Raw genomic sequence first — 18,389 nt, 5'->3', positions numbered from 1 at the left:
ACACAACATGTGAGTAATATTCCCCATTGCTTTCTCAGTACTGATGGATTGTGAAGCGGGAGACAGCCAGAAGTGCCACTGAGCCGCACAGACCCCGAGCTGAGAATGAAATGAGATCAAATTCAATCTTTCATAGTGAGATGCTGCTGAGAGGTAAGAGTCCTGAATCAAAGCGAGACTTGCTCATTTCAAACACTCCCTGTACTCTCTGCTCATGAAGCCTTACAAAAGGGAAAAACAGAATGGCACTCAAACTCACAACCCTGCCATTAAAAGTGTCATATTCGACTGACAGAACTGTCACTTCTACTCGGTCTCTTATTGGATGGATGCAACTCCAACGCAGGGGTGGCATTCAAATCCTCCCATGGGTCCACATGTCAGACTGAGTTCCATGTTGTAGACTCAAGCAAAGGAAATCTGCTCACTTCCAAAACTATCAGCGAATTGAAGCTGATTACAATCAACATCATCAGAGGTCAGAACTACCTGGTGAAAGAAGACACCCTGAAGAAGGATCCACAATTATTCAAAGGCATCGACAAAGTGAAAAACAAGAAAATCGATGAGTCAATGCAAGCCAAACAACAGAAACACTGAAGAATTCCATTCCATTCCAGTCGAGAACCCAGTCCTGTTGTTTTTGGAGTCAGGTCACAATTACAGCAACAACTTTATATTCCCACTTGGCTATCTGTACATTTAGTTAATTGCAATTTTGTCGACAAGCTCTTTGAATCCAGTTGTCTGGTCCTCAAGCCAGCTCCGTATGGAAGTCAATTCCACCTTCTGCAAGGCTGAAACCAATAGATAACCTTAATCTAAAAATGCCAGCAGACTAGGGCTCATTCAGGACTTGAACCCGGGATCTCTCACATGTTAATTAACTATTCTCCCTAAGCGAGAATCATACCCCAAGACCAACAAGCCACTGACAAGTCAGGCTTTATTAGCTGCTGTGGAATTTCACTGGAACACCCCAGCCAATCATCCATTTTTTTTCAGATCAAAGCAACATCCTGCAAATGCTGAAATAAAAACAGAAAGTGCTGGAAATGTTCAGCAGCTCTGGCAGCATCTGTGCTGTGAGAAACACAGTTAACGTTTCTGGGCACTCACCTTTTGTTTCAGCCATCCTTTCAGACTGCTTCTGTCCATCCAATCTCACTTTCTATTCTCTCCACATTCTAACCATTCACTACGTTACTACATTTTTCATGAATTCCTCATTTCTTTTATTAATGACAATTTTGTATTTCTGGCCTTTGCTTCAGACACCACCACAAGTGGAATCATGTCTCCATCTACCCAATCAAACCACTTCGCTCTCTCCTCACATTGCAATGTTTCTTTAACCCTGACAGACTGTGGAGTTTCTGCTGCTTCATTGCAGTTCTTGCTTCCCGCCAGTAAAATGTCACCTCACTCCAATACAGTGAAGTTTACAAATCTGAGAGAGACACAACAGGAAATAATTGTTCACATTATAGTGAATATGTGGGATTTAGAAATACTAGGAGTGGAGACGAGTTATTATTGCACTCTGCTATTACATCTTTTATAATGGACTCCAGCATTTTCCCCACGACTGATGTCAGGCTAACCGGTATATAATTCGCTGTTTTCTTTCTGCCTCTTTTTTTAAATAGTGGAGTTACATTAACTACCGTCCAATCCATTTGAACTGTTCCAGAGTCTACAGAATTTTGAAAAAAGACCAGAAATGCATCTGCTATTTCAAGGGCCACTTCCTTAAGTACTCTGGGATGCAGATTATCAGGCCTTGGGGATTTATCGGCCTTCAATCCCATCAATTTCCCAAACATTCCCTACTAATACTGATTTCATACAGTTCCTCCTTCTCATTAGACCCTATGTTCCCCAACATTTCTGGGAGATAATTTGTATCCTCCTTTGTGAAGACAGATCCAAAGTATGTATTTAATTGGTCTGCCATTTCTTTGTTCCCCATTATAAATTCCCCCGTTTCTGACTGTAAGGGGCCCACATTTGTCTTCACTAATCTTTTTCTCTACACATATCTATAGAAGCTTTTACAGTCAGTTTTTATGTTCTCTGCTAGCTTACTCTCATACTCTATTTCCCCCTTCTTAATCAATCCTTTTGTCCTCCTCTGCTAAATTCCAAACTGCTCACAATCTTCAGGTTTGCTGCTTGTTCTGGCCATTTTATATTTCTCCTCCTTGGATCTAATATTTTCCTTAATTTCTTTTGTAAGCCACAGTTGAGCCACCCTTCCTGTTTTACTTTTGCACAGACAGGAATGAACAATTGTTGTAATTCATCCATGCGCTCTTTAAATGCTAGCCATTGCCTATCCACTGTCAACCCTTTAAGTAACGTTCCCCAATCTATCATCGCCAACTCCCGCCTCATACCTTCATAGTTTTCTTTGTTTAGATTCAGGACCCGAGTCTCGGAATCAACTCTCTCACTCTCCATCTTAATGAAGAATTTTATCATATTATGGGCGCACTTCCCCAAGGGACCCCACACAACAAGATTGTTAACTAATCCTTTCTCATTACACAATACCCAGTCCAGGATGGCCTGTTCTCTAGAGGTGTTATACACCTCTATCAATTCTCCACTCAATCTCCTTTGAGAAAGGCAGAATAATCCTAGCTTTTCCAACCTAACCTTGTAACTAAAATCCCCCATCCCTGGATCCATTCTGGTAAATCACCTCTGCGTCCTCTCAAGGACCCTCACATTCTTTCTAAAGTCTGCTGAGCAGAACTGGAAGCAACACTCCAATTGGGGCCTAACCAGAGTTTTATAATGGTTCAGCATAACTTCCCTGCTTTTGTACTCAATGCCTCTGTTTATAAAGCCCAAGATCCCATATGCTTTGCGAACCACTCTCGCAATATGACTTGCCTCCTTCAAAGATTGATGCACATGAACCCCAAGTCCCTCTATTCCAGAACACTCTTTAGAACTGTGCCATTAAGTATATATTGCCTCTCCCTATTCCTTATGCCAAAATACATCACCTCACACTTGTCACTATTAAATTCCATCTGCCACCTGTCTGCCCATTCTGCTAGCCTATCACTGTCCTGTTGCAGGCAGTTCATATCATCTTCACTGTTTGCCGCTCCTCCAGGTTTGGTGTCATCGGCATATTTTGAGATTCTACTCTGTATTCCAAGATCCAAGTCACTTACCTTGAGCAAAAAAAACAGTGGTTCTAGCACTGACCCTTGGGGAACACCACTGTCGACTATCCTCCAGTCTGACAAAGAACCATTTAATAAGACTCGCTGTTTTCTGTCCTTAAACCAATTTTCTATCCAATTGGACACTGACCCTCCTATACCACGAACCTCAATTTTGTTAACCGCCCTTTTATGTGGTACCTTGTCAAACGCTTCCTTAAAATCCATATAAACAACATCCACTGCATTCCCTTCATCAACCTGCTCTGTTAGTTCATCAAAAAATGCAGTTAGATTAGTCAAGCATGAACTCCCATTTATAAATCCATGCTCACTCTCCTTAATTAACTCGAACCTCTCCAAGTGACTGTTGATTTTTTACCCTGATTATTCTTTTTAAAACCTTACCCACCGCTGCTGTTAATCTAACTAGCCTGTAGTTACCCGGACTGTCCTTACACCCTTTCTTGAATAAGGGTGTCGCATTTGCCACTGTTTAATCCTCTGGCACCTCCCCCATATCCAGGGAAGATTGGAAGATTATAGCAAGCCCTTCCATTATCTGCATCCGCATTTCCTTTCGCAACCTGGGATGTGAGCCATCCGGACCAGGTGATTTATCTTCCCTAAGCACAGCCAGCCTTTTTAGTACCTCCCTCTCCTAATTTGTACCCTCTCCATTGACTCTACTTTCTTCACTTCGACTGATATTTTGTCAAATTCCACTTCCTCAGTGATCACTGATGCAAAGTACTCATTAAGTAGATTAACATTGCCCTGCACCTCTAAGCTTATATTATCCTTTTTGTCCCTAATAGGCCCGACTCAACCTCTTACTACCCACTTATCATTTACATGCTGCTCGAAGATTTTTGGGTTTCCTTTCATGTTGACTGCCAGTCTATTCTCATAGAAATAGAGAATAAGCAAATATAGAAGATGTAAGTATTTCCCATCCTTGATGAGGTGGAATTTTTTATGTTGTGGGTGGTAATGTCTTGGCCCACGAGTGAGGTGGAAGCAGAGACAATCAATGATTTGAAAAGGAAATTGGATGGATACTTGAAGGAAAGAAACTTGCAGGAGGAAAGGGATCGAGCTGGTGAGTGGAACTGACTAGATTGCTCCGGGGAGAGCCAGCACGGACGTGATAGGCCAAATGACCACCTTCTATGTTGTAAATGACTCTGTGTTGTTTCTCAAATTCAATCCACTGGTGTTTGGGAAATAATCTCAAAGTAAATTGTGCAACTGGAAAATCAAAACCAAGGCAAGGGACGCATAAGGAAGCAAAATTGCTGAAACCCGGGATTGAACCAGGGACCTTTCGATCTTCAGTCTAACGCTCTCCCAACTGAGCTATTTCAGCCCTACATTAACAACGGCTTGGTGTCCTTGTTTTGGAAGAAAATACATACATTCAAGTTTTCCAAAAAATTAAAGAACACAACATGTGAGTAATATTCCCCATTGCTTTCTCAGTACTGATGGATTGTGAAGCGGGAGACAGCCAGAAGAGCCACTGAGCCGCACAGACCCCGAGCTGAGAATGAAATGAGATCAAATTCAATCTTTCATCGTGAGATGCTGCTGAGAGGTAAGAGTCCTGAATCAAAGCGAGACTTGCTCATTTCAAACACTCCCTGTACTCTCTGCTCATAAAGCCTTAAAAAAGGGAAAAACAGAATGGCACTCAAACTCACAACCCTGCCATTAAAAGTGTCATATTCGACTGACAGAACTGTCACTTCTACTCGGTCTCTTATTGGATGGATGCAACTCCAACGCAGGGATGGCATTCAAATCCTCCCATGGGTCCACATGTCAGACTGAGTTCCATGTTGTAGACTCAAGCAAACGAAATCTGCTCACTTCCAAAACTATCAGCGAATTGAAGCTGATTACAATCAACATCATCAGAGGTCAGAACTACCTGGTGAAAGAAGACACCCTGAAGAAGGATCCACAATTATTCAAAGGCATCGACAAAGTGAAAAACAAGAAAATCGATGAGTCAATGCAAGCCAAACAACAGAAACACTGAAGAATTCCATTCCATTCCAGTCCTGTTGTTTTTGGAGTCAGGTCACAATTACAGCAACAACTTTATATTCCCACTTGGCTATCTGTACATTTAGTTAATTACAATGTTGTCGACAAGCTCTTTGAATCCAGTTGTCTGGTCCTCAAGCCAGCTCCGTATGGAAGTCAATTCCACCTTCTGCAAGGCTGAAACCAATAGATAACCTTAATCTAAAAATGCCAGCAGACCAGGGCTCGTCCGGGACTTGAACCCAGGATCTCTCACATATTAATTAACCATACTCCCAAAGCGAGAACCATACCCCTAGACCAACGAGCCACTGACAAGTCAGGCTTTATTAGCTGCTGTGGAATTTCACTGGAACACCCCAGCCAATCATCCATTTTTTTTCAGATCAAAGCAACATCCTGCAAATGCTGAAATAAAAACAGAAAGTGCTGGAAATGTTCAGCAGCTCTGGCAGCATCTGTGCTGTGAGAAACACAGTTAACGTTTCAGGGCACTCACCTTTTGTTTCAGCCATCCTTTCAGACTGCTTCTGTCCATCCAATCTCACTTTCTATTCTATCCACATTCTAACCATTCACTACGTTGCTACATTTTTCATGAATTCCTCATTTCTTTTATTAATGACAATTTTGTATTTCTGGCCTTTGCTTCAGACACCACCACAAGTGGAATCATGTCTCCATCTACCCAATCAAACCACTTCGCTCTCTCCTCACATTGCAATGTTTCTTTAACCCTGACAGACTGTGGAGTTTCTGCTGCTTGCTTGCAGTTCTTGCTTCCCGCCAGTAGATGTCACCTCACTCCAATACAGTGAAGTTTACAAATCTGAGAGAGACACAACAGGAAATAATTGTTCACATTATAGTGAATGTGTGGGATTTAGAAATACTCGGAGTGGAGACGAGTTATTATTGCACTCTGCTATTACATCTTTTATAATGGACTCCAGCATTTTCCCCACGACTGATGTCAGGCTAACCGGTATATAATTCGCTGTTTTCTTTCTGCCTCTTTTTTTAAAAAGTGGAGTTACATTAACTACCGTCCAATCCATTGGAACTGTTCCAGAGTCGATAGAATTTTGAAAAAAGACCAGAAATGCATCTGCTATTTCAAGGGCCACTTCCTTAAGTACTCTGGGATGTAGATTATCAGGCCCTGGGGATTTATCGGCCTTCAATCCCATCAATTTCCCAAACATTCCCTACTAATACTGATTTCATACAGTTCCTCCTTCTCACTAGACCCTATGTTCCCCAACATTTCTGGGAGATAATTTGTATCCTCCTTTGTGAAGACAGATCCAAAGTATGTATTTAATTGGTCTGCCATTTCTTTGTTCCCCATTATAAATTCCCCCGTTTCTGACTGTAAGGGGCCCACATTTGTCTTCACTAATCTTTTTCTCTACACATATCTATAGAAGCTTTTACAGTCAGTTTTTATGTTCTCTGCTAGCTTACTCTCATACTCTATTTCCCCCTTCTTAATCAATCCTTTTGTCCTCCTCTGCTAAATTCCAAACTGCTCACAATCTTCAGGTTTGCTGCTTGTTCTGGCCATTTTATATTTCTCCTCCTTGGATCTAATACTTTCCTTAATTTCTTTTGTAAGCCACAGTTGAGCCACCCTTCCTGTTTTACTTTTGCACAGACAGGAATGAACAATTGTTGTAATTCATCCATGCGCTCTTTAAATGCTAGCCATTGCCTATCCACTGTCAACCCTTTAAGTAACGTTCCCCAATCTATCATAGCCAACTCCCGCCTCATACCTTCATAGTTTTCTTTGTTTAGATTCAGGACCCGAGTCTCGGAATCAACTCTCTCACTCTCCATCTTAATGAAGAATTTTATCATATTATGGGCGCACTTCCCCAAGGGACCCCACACAACAAGATTGTTAACTAATCCTTTCTCATTACACAATACCCAGTCCAGGATGGCCTGTTCTCTAGAGGTGTTATACACCTCTATCAATTCTCCACTCAATCTCCTTTGAGAAAGGCAGAATAATCCTAGCTTTTCCAACCTAACCTTGTAACTAAAATCCCCCATCCCTGGATCCATTCTGGTAAATTGCCTCTGCGTCCTCTCAAGGACCCTCACATTCTTTCTAAAGTCTGCTGAGCAGAACTGGAAGCAACACTCCAATTGGGGCCTAACCAGAGTTTTATAATGGTTCAGCATAACTTCCCTGCTTTTGTACTCAATGCCTCTACTGATAAAGCCCAAGATCCCATATGCTTTGCGAACCACTCTCGCAATATGACTTGCCTCCTTCAAAGATTGATGCACATGAACCCCAAGTCCCTCTATTCCAGTATACTCTTTAGAACTGTGCCATTAAGTATATATTGCCTCTCCCTATTCCTTATGCCAAAATACATCACCTCACACTTGTCACTATTAAATTCCATCTGCCATCTGTCTGCCCATTCTGCTAGCCTATCACTGTCCTGTTGCAGGCAGTTCATATCATCTTCACTGTTTGCCGCTCCTCCAGGTTTGGTGTCATTGGCATATTTTGAGATTCTACTCTGTATTCCAAGATCCAAGTCACTTACCTTGAGCAAAAAAAACAGTGGTTCTAGCACTGACCCTTGGGGAACACCACTGTCGACTATCCTCCAGTCTGACAAAGAACCATTTAATAAGACTCGCTGTTTTCTGTCCTTAAACCAATTTTCTATCCAATTGGACACTGACCCTCCTATACCACGAACCTCAATTTTGTTAACCGCCCTTTTATGTGGTACCTTGTCAAACGCTTCCTTAAAATCCATATAAACAACATCCACTGCATTCCCTTCATCAACCTGCTCTGTTAGTTCATCAAAAAATGCAGTTAGATTAGTCAAGCATGAACTCCCATTTATAAATCCATGCTCACTCTCCTTAATTAACTCGAACCTCTCCAAGTGACTGTTGATTTTTTACCCTGATTATTCTTTTTAAAACCTTACCCACCGCTGCTGTTAATCTAACTAGCCTGTAGTTAACCGGACTGTCCTTACACCCTTTCTTGAATAAGGGTGTCGCATTTGCCACTGTTTAATCCTCTGGCACCTCCCCCGTATCCAGGGAAGATTGGAAGATTATAGCAAGCCCTTCCGTTATCTGCATCCGCATTTCCTTTCGCAACCTGGGATGTGAGCCATCTGGACCAGGTGATTTATCTTCCCTAAGCACAGCCAGCCTTTTTAGTACCTCCCTCTCCTAATTTGTACCCTCTCCATTGACTCTACTTTCTTCACTTCGACTGATATTTTGTCAAATTCCACTTCCTCAGTGATCACTGATGCAAAGTACTCATTAAGTAGATTAACATTGCCCTGCACCTCTAAGCTTATATTATCCTTTTTGTCCCTAATAGGCCCGACTCAACCTCTTACTACTCACTTATCATTTACATGCTGCTCGAAGACTTTTGGGTTTCCTTTCATGTTGACTGCCAGTCTATTCTCATAGAAATAGAGAATAAGCAAATATAGAAGATGTAAGTATTTCCCATCCTTGATGAGGTGGAATTTTTTATGTTGTGGGTGGTAATGTCTTGGCCCACGAGTGTGGTGGAAGCAGAGACAATCAATGATTTGAAAAGGAAATTGGATGGATACTTGAAGGAAAGAAACTTGCAGGAGGAAAGGGATCGAGCTGGTGAGTGGAACTGACTAGATTGCTCCGGGGAGAGCCAGCACGGACGTGATAGGCCAAATGACCACCTTCTATGTTGTAAATGACTCTGTGTTGTTTCTCAAATTCAATCCACTGGTGTTTGGGAAATAATCTCAAAGTAAATTGTGCAACTGGAAAATCAAAACCAAGGCAAGGGACGCATAAGGAAGCGAAATTGCTGAAACCTGGGATTGAACCAGGGACCTTTAGATCTTCAGTCTAACGCTCTCCCAACTGAGCTATTTCAGCCCTACATTAACAACGGCTTGGTGTCCTTGTTTTGGAAGAAAATACATACATTCAAGTTTTCCAAAAAATTAAAGAACACAACATGTGAGTAATATTCCCCATTGCTTTCTCAGTACTGATGGATTGTGAAGCGGGAGACAGCCAGAAGAGCCACTGAGCCGCACAGACCCCGAGCTGAGAATGAAATGAGATCAAATTCAATCTTTCATCGTGAGATGCTGCTGAGAGGTAAGAGTCCTGAATCAAAGCGAGACTTGCTCATTTCAAACACTCCCTGTACTCTCTGCTCATGAAGCCTTAAAAAAGGGAAAAACAGAATGGCACTCAAACTCACAACCCTGCCATGAAAAGTCTCATATTCGACTGACAGAACTGTCACTTCTACTCGGTCTCTTATTGGATGGATGCAACTCCAACGCAGGGATGGCATTCAAATCCTCCCATGGGTCCACATGTCAGACTGAGTTCCATGTTGTAGACTCAAGCAAACGAAATCTGCTCACTTCCAAAACTATCAGCGAATTGAAGCTGATTACAATCAACATCATCAGAGGTCAGAACTACCTGGTGAAAGAAGACACCCTGAAGAAGGATCCACAATTATTCAAAGGCATCGACAAAGTGAAAAACAAGAAAATCGATGAGTCAATGCAAGCCAAACAACAGAAACACTGAAGAATTCCATTCCATTCCAGTCCTGTTGTTTTTGGAGTCAGGTCACAATTACAGCAACAACTTTATATTCCCACTTGGCTATCTGTACATTTAGTTAATTACAATTTTGTCGACAAGCTCTTTGAATCCAGTTGTCTGGTCCTCAAGCCAGCTCCGTATGGAAGTCAATTCCACCTTCTGCAAGGCTGAAACCAATAGATAACCTTAATCTAAAAATGCCAGCAGACCAGGGCTCGTCCGGGACTTGAACCCGGGATCTCTCACATGTTAATTAACCATACTCCCAAAGCGAGAATCATACCCCTAGACCAACGAGCCACTGACAAGTCAGGCTTTATTAGCTGCTGTGGAATTTCACTGGAACACCCCAGCCAATCATCCATTTTTTTTCAGATCAAAGCAACATCCTGCAAATGCTGAAATAAAAACAGAAAGTGCTGGAAATGTTCAGCAGCTCTGGCAGCATCTGTGCTGTGAGAAACACAGTTAACGTTTCAGGGCACTCACCTTTTGTTTCAGCCATCCTTTCAGACTGCTTCTGTCCATCCAATCTCACTTTCTATTCTATCCACATTCTAACCATTCACTACGTTACTACATTTTTCATGAATTCCTCATTTCTTTTATTAATGACAATTTTGTATTTCTGGCCTTTGCTTCAGACACCACCACAAGTAGAATCATGTCTCCATCTACCCAATCAAACCACTTCGCTGTATCCTCACATTGCAATGTTTCTTTAACCCTGACAGACTGTGGAGTTTCTGCTGCTTGCTTGCAGTTCTTGCTTCCCGCCAGTAGATGTCACCTCACTCCAATACAGTGAAGTTTACAAATCTGAGAGAGACACAACAGGAAATAATTGTTCACATTATAGTGAATGTGTGGGATTTAGAAATACTCGGAGTGGAGACGAGTTATTATTGCACTCTGCTATTACATCTTTTATAATGGACTCCAGCATTTTCCCCACGACTGATGTCAGGCTAACCGGTATATAATTCGCTGTTTTCTTTCTGCCTCTTTTTTTAAAAAGTGGAGTTACATTAACTACCGTCCAATCCATTGGAACTGTTCCAGAGTCGATAGAATTTTGAAAAAAGACCAGAAATGCATCTGCTATTTCAAGGGCCACTTCCTTTGGTACTCTGGGATGTAGATTATCAGGCCCTGGGGATTTATCGGCCTTCAATCCCATCAATTTCCCAAACATTCCCTGCAAATACTGATTTCATACAGTTCCTCCTTCTCACTAGACCCTATGTTCCCCAACATTTCTGGGAGATAATTTGTATCCTCCTTTGTGAAGACAGATCCAAAGTATGTATTTAATTGGTCTGCCATTTCTTTGTTCCCCATTATACATTCCCCCGTTTCTGACTGTAAGGGGCCCACATTTGTCTTCACTAATCTTTTTCTCTACACATATCTATAGAAGCTTTTACAGTCAGTTTTTATGTTCTCTGCTAGCTTACTGTCATACTCTATTTCCCCCTTCTTAATCAATCCTTTTGTCCTCCTCTGCTAAATTCCAAACTGCTCACAATCTTCAGGTTTGCTGCTTGTTCTGGCCATTTTATATTTCTCCTCCTTGGATCTAATACTTTCCTTAATTTCTTTTGTAAGCCACAGTTGAGCCACCCTTCCTGTTTTACTTTTGCACAGACAGGAATGAACAATTGTTGTAATTCATCCATGCGCTCTTTAAATGCTAGCCATTGCCTATCCACTGTCAACCCTTTAAGTAACGTTCCCCAATCTATCATAGCCAACTCCCGCCTCATACCTTCATAGTTTTCTTTGTTTAGATTCAGGACCCGAGTCTCGGAATCAACTCTCTCACTCTCCATCTTAATGAAGAATTTTATCATATTATGGGCGCACTTCCCCAAGGTACCCCACACAACAAGATTGTTAACTAATCCTTTCTCATTACACAATACCCAGTCCAGGATGGCCTGTTCTCTAGAGGTGTTATACACCTCTATCAATTCTCCACTCAATCTCCTTTGAGAAAGGCAGAATAATCCTAGCTTTTCCAACCTAACCTTGTAACTAAAATCCCCCATCCCTGGATCCATTCTGGTAAATCGCCTCTGCGTCCTCTCAAGGACCCTCACATTCTTTCTAAAGTCTGCTGAGCAGAACTGGAAGCAACACTCCAATTGGGGCCTAACCAGAGTTTTATAATGGTTCAGCATAACTTCCCTGCTTTTGTACTCAATGCCTCTACTTTTCAAGCCCAAGATCCCATATGCTTTGCGAACCACTCTCGCAATATGACTTGCCTCCTTCAAAGATTGATGCACATGAACCCCAAGTCCCTCTATTCCAGTACACTCTTTCTTTTGGGCCTCCTTATCTCGAGAGACAATGGATACGCGCCTGGAGGTGGTCAGTGGTTTGTGAAGCAGCGCCTGGAGTGGCTATAAAGGCCAATTCTGGAGTGACAGGCTCTTCCACAGGTGCTGCAGAGAAATTTGTTTGTTGGGGCTGTTGCACAGTTGGCTCTCCCCTTGCGCCTCTGTCTTTTTTCCTGCCAACTACTAAGTCTCTTCGACTCGCCACAATTTAGCCCTGTCTTTATGGCTGCCCGCCAGCTCTGGCGAATGCTGGCAACTGACTCCCACGACTTGTGATCAATGTCACACGATTTCATGTCGCGTTTGCAGACGTCTTTATAACGGAGACATGGACGGCCGGTGGGTCTGATACCAGTGGCGAGCTCACTGTACAATGTGTCTTTGGGGATCCTGCCATCTTCCATGCGGCTCACATGGCCAAGCCATCTCAAGCGCCGCTGACTCAGTAGTGTGTATAAGCTGGGGATGTTGGCCGCTTCAAGGACTTCTGTGTTGGAGATATAGTCCTGCCACCTGATGCCAAGTATTCTCCGAAGGCAGCGAAGATGGAATGAATTGAGACGTCGCTCTTGGCTGGCATACGTTGTCCAGGCCTCGCTGCCGTAGAGCAAGGTACTGAGGACACAGGCCTGATACACTCGGACTTTTGTGTTCCGTGTCAGTGCGCCATTTTCCCACACTCTCTTGGCCAGTCTGGACATAGCAGTGGAAGCCTTACCCATGCGCTTGTTGATTTCTGCATCTAGAGACAGGTTACTGGTGATAGCTGAGCCTAGGTAGGTGAACTCTTGAACCACTTCCAGTGCGTGGTCGCCAATATTGATGGATGGAGCATTTCTGACATCCTGCCCCATGATGTTCGTTTTCTTGAGGCTGATGGTTAGGCCAAATTCATTGCAGGCAGACGCAAACCTGTCGATGAGACTCTGCAGGCATTCTTCAGTGTGAGATGTTAAAGCAGCATCGTCAGCAAAGAGGAGTTCTCTGATGAGGACTTTCCGTACTTTGGACTTCGCTCTTAGACGGGCAAGGTTGAACAGCCTGCCCCCTGATCTTGTGTGGAGGAAAATTCCTTCTTCAGAGGATTTGAACGCATGTGAAAGCAGCAGGGAGAAGAAAATCCCAAAAAGTGTGGGTGCGAGAACACAGCCCTGTTTCACACCACTCAGGATAGGAAAGGGCTCTGATGAGGAGCCACCATGTTGAATTGTGCCTTTCATATTGTCATGGAATGAGGTGATGATACTCAGTAGCTTTGGTGGACATCCGATCTTTTCTAGTAGTCTGAAGAGACCACGTCTGCTGACGAGGTCAAAGGCTTTGGTGAGATCAATGAAAGCAATGTAGAGGGGCATCTGTTGTTCACGGCATTTCTCCTGTATCTGACGAAGGGAGAACAGCATGTCAATAGTCGATCTCTCTGCACGAAAGCCACACTGTGCCTCAGGGTAGACGCGCTCGGCCAGCTTCTGGAGCCTGTTCAGAGCGACTCGAGCAAAGACTTTCCCCACTATGCTGAGCAGGGAGATTCCACGGTAGTTGTTGCAGTCACCGCGGTCACCTTTGTTTTTATAGAGGGTGATGATGTTGGCATCGCGCATGTCCTGGGGTACTGCTCCCTCGTCCCAGCACAGGCATAGCAGTTCATGTAGTGCTGAGAGTATAGCAGGCTTGGCACTCTTGATTATTTCAGGGGTAATGCTGTCCTTCCCAGGGGCTTTTCCGCTGGCTAGGGAATCAATGGCATCACTGAGTTCCGATTTGGTTGGCTGTATGTCCAGCTCATCCATGACTGGTAGAGGCTGGGCTGCATTGAGGGCAGTCTCAGTGACAGCATTCTCCCTGGAGTACAGTTCTAGGTAGTGCTCAACCCAGCGGTCCATCTGTTTGCGTTGGTCAGTGATTATGTCCCCCGATTTAGATTTGAGGGGGGTGATCTTCTTGATGGTTGGCCCAAGAGCTCTCTTCATGCCATCATACATTCCTCTGATGTTTCCGGTGTCTGAGGCCAGCTGAATATGACTGCATAGGTGTTGCCAGTAGTCGTTTGCGCAACGCCTAGCTGTTCTTTGTGCAGTACTTCTGGCTGCTTTAAGTGCTGCGGATGTTAAATCGCTGGGGGCTTTCTTGTAGTTCAAAAGTGCAATGCGCTTAGCGGCTATGACAGGTTCCAGCTCTTCATTATGAGATTGAAACCAGTCTGCATTTCTCTTCGCACTTTTGCCGTAGGTGGTCAAAGCTGACTCATAGATGGCGTCTCTGATGTGGGCCCACTTGGTCTCAGCATCCCCTGTGGGAGTGTTTTGAAGGGCTGTTACAAGTGAATTTAGAAATTTTTGTAACAGCTGTGGGTGAGAAATTCTGCTCGTGTTGATGCGCGGGTGGCCCTTCTGCTTGGAATGATGCAACTTCTTTGGTCTGAGTCTAACCTTGCTGCACACCAGGGAGTGGTCGGTGTCGCAGTCCGCACTGTGGAAGCTGCGTGTGATTTGAACACTGTTTAAGGCGGCTCGCCTTGTGACAATGAGGTCTAGCTGGTGCCAACGACGTGATCTTGGGTGCCTCCATGAAACCTGGTGACAGGGTTTAGTGTGAAAGAACGAGTTGGTGATGCAGAGGTTATGATAGGTACACAACTCAAGCAGTCTCTGCCCGTTCTCATTCATCCTTCCAACGCCATAGCGCCCAAGGCAGGAGGGCCATGAGTCATGGTCGGCCCCAACCCTGGCATTAAAGTCCCCCAGCAGGAATAGGTGTTCGGTGTTGGGGATGCTGCTAATGATGTTATGGAGTTGTTCATAGAACTGGTCTTTAGCTTCAGGTGCGGAACAGAGTGTTGGAGCATAGATGCTGAGTAGGTGTACTGGACCAGAGGTGGTGAGCAGTCGGATGGACAGTATGCGTTCCGAGCCATTTGAGGGAGGCTCTATCATGCTGAGCAAGGAGTTTCTGTTGGCGAAGCCCACTCCATGCTGTCTTGGTTCTTCAGGATCCCTGCCCTGCCAGAAGAAGGTGTAGTCTTGCTCTGCTAGAGAGCCACTCGCGGGGAGGCGAGTCTCCTGAAGTGCTGCAATGTCCACATTGAGTCTACTGAGCTCGTTGTTAATGATGGCGGTCTTCCGAGAATCGTTGATTTGTGTAAGGTCTTCCGACAGGCCAGGACACATAGTTCTGACGTTCCAGCTTGCAAAGCGAAGGGCTGGTACCTTCTTTCCTTTTTTCATGTTGTTTGGTGCGGTGTGTCAGTCCACCTTTCGGGCAATGACCCTGAGCTCCAAGCACCCATTGAAGCAGGCAGACTGTGGCGGGACAGAACCTTATTGACCGGGGGCTGCCCGGTTTGAGGCGGGCGGTAGCTGTCCAGTGAGGTGCAATGACCTCTCCCACCGACAAAGGCAACCCGTGGCGCCCAGTTTCTACGCCAATTTATCTGGACTTATAACCCGTAACTGCTGCCTTCCGTGTTGTTTCAGTCGCTGTGAGGCAACTATGGAGTGACCTCTCCATGGCGCATGCCTGGGCAAATTTATGGAGGTTGAGAGTTGCCCAGTCGTCAAAACCCCCCTCTCGGCCTTTCTGGTGGGGTCCAAAGGAGTGCAGGACACGACGTTTGGCACCAGTATGGCTGCAGGAACTGCCGGAAACATGCCAAAGGTGACACATGACCGCCTACGGGGTTCCGCTCCGGATTTTCTGTTAGGGTTTACTCCCTTAGCCTTGGTCTCTCCCGAGACGCCCACAAGGCAGTGGGGTTGTTGGGGCCCCTACACAGGTGTAGGATGGTGCCGGTGGGAGGAGGGGATGCAAGGGGGAGGGGTAGAGGGAGGGGGTGGGGGGGGGGGTGCAGGGGAAGGGGGTGCGGGGTGAAGATGGTGCGAGGGGGGGGTGGGCTGGGACGGGGTTGTGAGGGGGTGAGCTGAGAGGGTGGAGCAGGGAAGGGGACGGGGGTGGGGGGGGTGGAAGGGGGGTAAAGGGGGGGGGGAGGGGGGGTGGAATCTGGTGCAGGTAATAAGCCATTTCCTCAGTGCCCACCATCGACGTCCGGAAAGCTCATCCACGTCCTTCGGGAGGTGAAGCATCATTTGGCAGACTTAGAGGTGATTACATTTGCTAAGGGTTTTTTTTTTTGCAGTGGTTTAAATAAAGGCATGCAGCATTGCCGTCAGTGCGCTGCAGATGCTCTCCGAGCCATCTCCCGCGGGCGCTTTGAAGTTGCGGCCGGGGGGGCCGTTCGTGGATGTTTTGGGTGTTCGGGGCACCTTTTCACAGGACTTCTCTCGGGTCCCGCAGCTCCTTCTTCACCTCAATGGACTTACCGCATGCCGTGGCTGCAGACACTCTGGACTGTGAAAACAGCAGGATCGGAGATTAAAGTATCGGCAGCTGTTCTCGTCAGTTTCATCCGGATCAATTTCATTGAGAAAACAAAGAGCAGGTGTGGCTGGGGGAGGGCAGTGGGCCCAGGTAACATACACTAAACTAACTGTTAACTTTTAGATAGGGCTAAAATGAACTGATTTAAAGAGCCAGGGGAATTTAAACAGTTTAAGAGGGCAGATTGGGGGAGAAAACGTTAGGGATGGGAGCAGATGGCCATGGATAGAGTTGAACAGCAAGGGAGCTTCCTAGGGAGCTTCCAGCCCAGGAGCCATCTTGAAGAACTCTTTAGAACTGTGCCATTAAGTATATATTGCCTCTCCCTATTCCTTATGCCAAAATACATCACCTCACACTTGTCACTATTAAATTCCATCTGCCATCTGTCTGCCCATTCTGCTAGCCTATCACTGTCCTGTTGCAGGCAGTTCATATCATCTTCACTGTTTGCCGCTCCTCCAGGTTTGGTGTCATCGGCATATTTTGAGATTCTACTCTGTATTCCAAGATCCAAGTCAATTACCTTGAGCAAAAAAAGCAGTGGTTCTAGCACTGACCCTTGGGGAACACCACTGTCGACTATCCTCCAGTCTGACAAAGAACCATTTAATAAGACTCGCTGTTTTCTGTCCTTAAACCAATTTTCTATCCAATTGGACACTGACCCTCCTATACCACGAACCTCAATTTTGTTAACCGCCCTTTTATGTGGTACCTTGTCAAACGCTTCCTTAAAATCCATATAAACAACATCCACTGCATTCCCTTCATCAACCTGCTCTGTTAGTTCATCAAAAAATGCAGTTAGATTAGTCAAGCATGAACTCCCATTTATAAATCCATGCTCACTCTCCTTAATTAACTCGAACCTCTCCAAGTGACTGTTGATTTTTTACCCTGATTATTCTTTCCAAAACCTTACCCACCGCTGCTGTTAATCTAACTAGCCTGTAGTTACCCGGACTGTCCTTACACCCTTTCTTGAATAAGGGTGTCGCATTTGCCACTGTTTAATCCTCTGACACCTCCCCCGTATCCAGGGAAGATTGGAAGATTATAGCAAGCCCTTCCGTTATCTGCATCCGCATTTCCTTTCGCAACCTGGGATGTGAGCCATCCGGACCAGGTGATTTATCTTCCCTAAGCACAGCCAGCCTTTTTAGTACCTCCCTCTCTCAATTTGTACCCTCTCCATTGACTTTACTCTCTTCACATCGACTGATATTTTGTCAAATTCCACTTCCTTAGTGATCACTGATACAAAGTACTCATTAAGTAGATTAACATTGCCCTGCACCTCTAAGCTTATATTATCCTTTTTGTCCCTCATAGGCCCGACTCAACCTCTTACTACCCACTTATCATTTACATGCTGCTCGAAGATTTTTGGGTTTCCTTTCATGTTGACTGTCAGTCTATTCTCATAGAAATAGAGAATAAGCAAATATAGATGATATAAGTATTTCCCATCCTTGATGAGGTGGAATTTTTTATGCTGTGGGTAGTAATGTCTTGGCCCACGAGTGTGGTGGAAGCAGAGACAATCAATGATTTGAAAAGGAAATTGGATGGATACTTGAAGGAAAGAAACTTGCAGGAGGAAAGGGATCGAGCTGGTGAGTGGAACTGACTAGATTGCTCCGGGGAGAGCCAGCATGGACGTGATAGGCCAAACGACCACCTTCTGTGCTGTAAATGACTCTGTGTTGTTTCTCAAATTCAATCCACTGGTGCTTGGTAAATAATTTCAAAGTAAATTGTGCAACTGGAAAATCAGAACCAAGGCAAGGGACGCATAAGGAAGCGAAAT

The 18,389-nt window shown here is 44.7% G+C and overlaps 2 non-coding genes across 2 annotated transcripts; both read right to left on the bottom strand.

Moving 5' to 3' along the window:
• Positions 1-4,478: 4,478 nt before the first annotated feature.
• Positions 4,479-4,551, bottom strand: trnaf-gaa (transfer RNA phenylalanine (anticodon GAA)). The gene has a single exon. It is a non-coding gene; the product is annotated as a tRNA-Phe (tRNA).
• A 4,540-nt stretch (positions 4,552-9,091) lies between these two features.
• Positions 9,092-9,164, bottom strand: trnaf-gaa (transfer RNA phenylalanine (anticodon GAA)). Its single transcript has one exon. It is a non-coding gene; the product is annotated as a tRNA-Phe (tRNA).
• Between the last annotated feature and the right edge of the window lie 9,225 nt (positions 9,165-18,389).

This window comes from Heterodontus francisci, chromosome 35, assembly GCF_036365525.1.
Source record: "Heterodontus francisci isolate sHetFra1 chromosome 35, sHetFra1.hap1, whole genome shotgun sequence".
Lineage (NCBI taxonomy): Eukaryota > Metazoa > Chordata > Chondrichthyes > Heterodontiformes > Heterodontidae > Heterodontus > Heterodontus francisci.
The sequence above is the reverse complement of the archived record's forward strand: the minus strand, read 5'-3'. Positions and strand labels throughout refer to the sequence as shown.